This window comes from Cynara cardunculus (assembly GCF_001531365.2).
Source record: "Cynara cardunculus var. scolymus isolate 2C chromosome LG 5, CcrdV1, whole genome shotgun sequence".
Classification (NCBI taxonomy): domain Eukaryota; kingdom Viridiplantae; phylum Streptophyta; class Magnoliopsida; order Asterales; family Asteraceae; genus Cynara; species Cynara cardunculus.
Window position 1 is genome coordinate 9732975 of NC_037532.1, and position 2023 is coordinate 9734997.

The following is a 2023-nucleotide window of genomic DNA, read 5'->3' on the forward strand; positions in this document are numbered from 1 at the left end:
AAGTGGTATGTTGATGTGCAATTCTTTGAACACATCCAAGAACTTCTTAAAATGCAGTTCCTCTTTTTGATTCCTCAACCTTTGGGGGTAAGGAACATAAGGAGGGACTGGTTTTATCACATTCTTGCTTGGATGTGTTGTGCAAGATGGGTCTTGAATGCCTTGGGTATTTGAGGTGCACTTTGGAAGTTCAGATGAAGTCTTAGCATCAAGCTTAGGGGTCTCTAAAACCTCAGTCTCTTTTGACTTTTTTATAGCATCCTCAGGAAAAAGTAAGGGATAGTCTGATCTAGGGGGGGACAGAAGTAGTGGTCTCAGATGTTTGTTCCTCTAAAGGTTGGACCGGTCTTTCTTTGGCAAGGACCAATGATGTAGCATTACTTTTTGACAAACTTGGTACACTAGCTTTTTGCACCTTTTCAGTCAACTCCTTCCCACTCCTAAGGGTCACTGCTTTCACATGTTCCTTCCCTAAGGCTCTCGGGACTTCTGTGTTACTAGGCAAAGTACCAAGGACTCTATTAGTCTGATTGAGTGCAAGTTGACTGACTTGGGTTTCCAGATTTCTGATAGCAGCACTTTGTTGATTAAAAAGAGATTGATTTTGAGAGTTTTGTTGGGTTATAAAAGCTTGATTTTGAGCTTGAGCATGCACAAATAACCCTTTTATCATCGCTTCCAAAGAAGATGATAARTCAGCCTGTGGAGGTGGTTTGTTTTGAAAAGGTGGTTGAGCAGTTTGAAAAGTTTGGTGATGAGTCTGAGAGTTACAACTGTTTCCATGATGTTGTGGTTGGAAATTATAAGTTCCTTGTTGCTTAGGTGCGGGTGGATTTAAACATGGACTGTTCCAAGAAATATTCGGGTGTTGTTTCCAACTTGCATTGTAATTGTTGGTATAAGGACCAGATCCATTATGAACAAAGTTTATGGATTCAGAATTATGAGGACAATGTTCATACGAGTGTTCCCCACCACAACACACACACTGCACAGATAGGACTGTTGGGACAGGTGTATTAGCAACTTGYTGTCCTCCCTGACCAGAAGTTAAATTTTTCAGCAAGTTGGTCATGGAGGTAAGCTGAGCTGTTAATGCAGTGTATGCATCCACTTCATGTATTCCAGTAGTCTTTTTCTGTGTCTGGGCACGTGGGTCCGCCCAATGCCCATTGTTTGCCGAAATCTTTTCTAGGATTTCATATCCTTCATTATAGGTCATAGCTGTAAAGGCTCCGCCTGCAGTCGCATCGAGCATTTGTTTTGCCATGGGATTTAACCCATTGTAAAAYRTCTCAAGTTGAATACAGTACGGAATGCCATGGTGTGGGCATTTCCTCAACAACTCTTTAAACCTTTCCCACGCGTCAGGAACAGCCTCATCGTCCATTTGTTTGAAAAGACAGATCTCGTTCCTGGACTTAGCGTTCCTTGTCGGTGGGAAATATTTTCGCAAAATTTTTTCTGCCATGTTACTCCATGACGGCACAGAACCCGGAGTTAATGAGTTAAACCATGTTTTTGCTCGATCCCTCAAGGAAAATGGGAACAAAGTAAGCCTTAGAGCGTCATCTGACACTCCCGGGATCAAGAAAGCATCAGTGATTTCCATAAAAGATTTTAAATGCGAATGTGGGTCCTCCGAAGGTAATCCGGCAAATTGGCCATTTGTTTGCAACATGTGAAACATTATGGGTTTAAGTTCAAAATGGAGAGAGGTCATATGTGGCCTAACTATCCCGGAATTCAATTGCTCAAAATCCGGAATAGCATAATCCATGATCCTCTCATTTTTGGAATTTGCCAAATTAATTATGTTCGGAGTTTGTGCTCTTTGGTGCTCATTAGGTTCTGATTCCGTGTCCAAATTATTACCATTATGGGGATGTCCTTGTTGAAAGTTCTGGAATTGTGGAAATTGTTCAAAAACAGGCGGTTGGTTTTCCAAATGTGGTATTTCCGGAATAATTGGGGGAGGTAACGTCATATTTGGAGGGAGTAGAGCAAAAAATGTTCTTTGAGC

At 41.6% G+C, this 2023-nt stretch overlaps 1 non-coding gene across 1 annotated transcript; it reads left to right on the plus strand.

Moving 5' to 3' along the window:
• Positions 1-1316: 1316 nt before the first annotated feature.
• On the plus strand, positions 1317-1423 carry LOC112513895. The gene has a single exon (XR_003069355.1). It is a non-coding gene; the product is annotated as a small nucleolar RNA R71 (small nucleolar RNA).
• Positions 1424-2023: the final 600 nt, after the last annotated feature.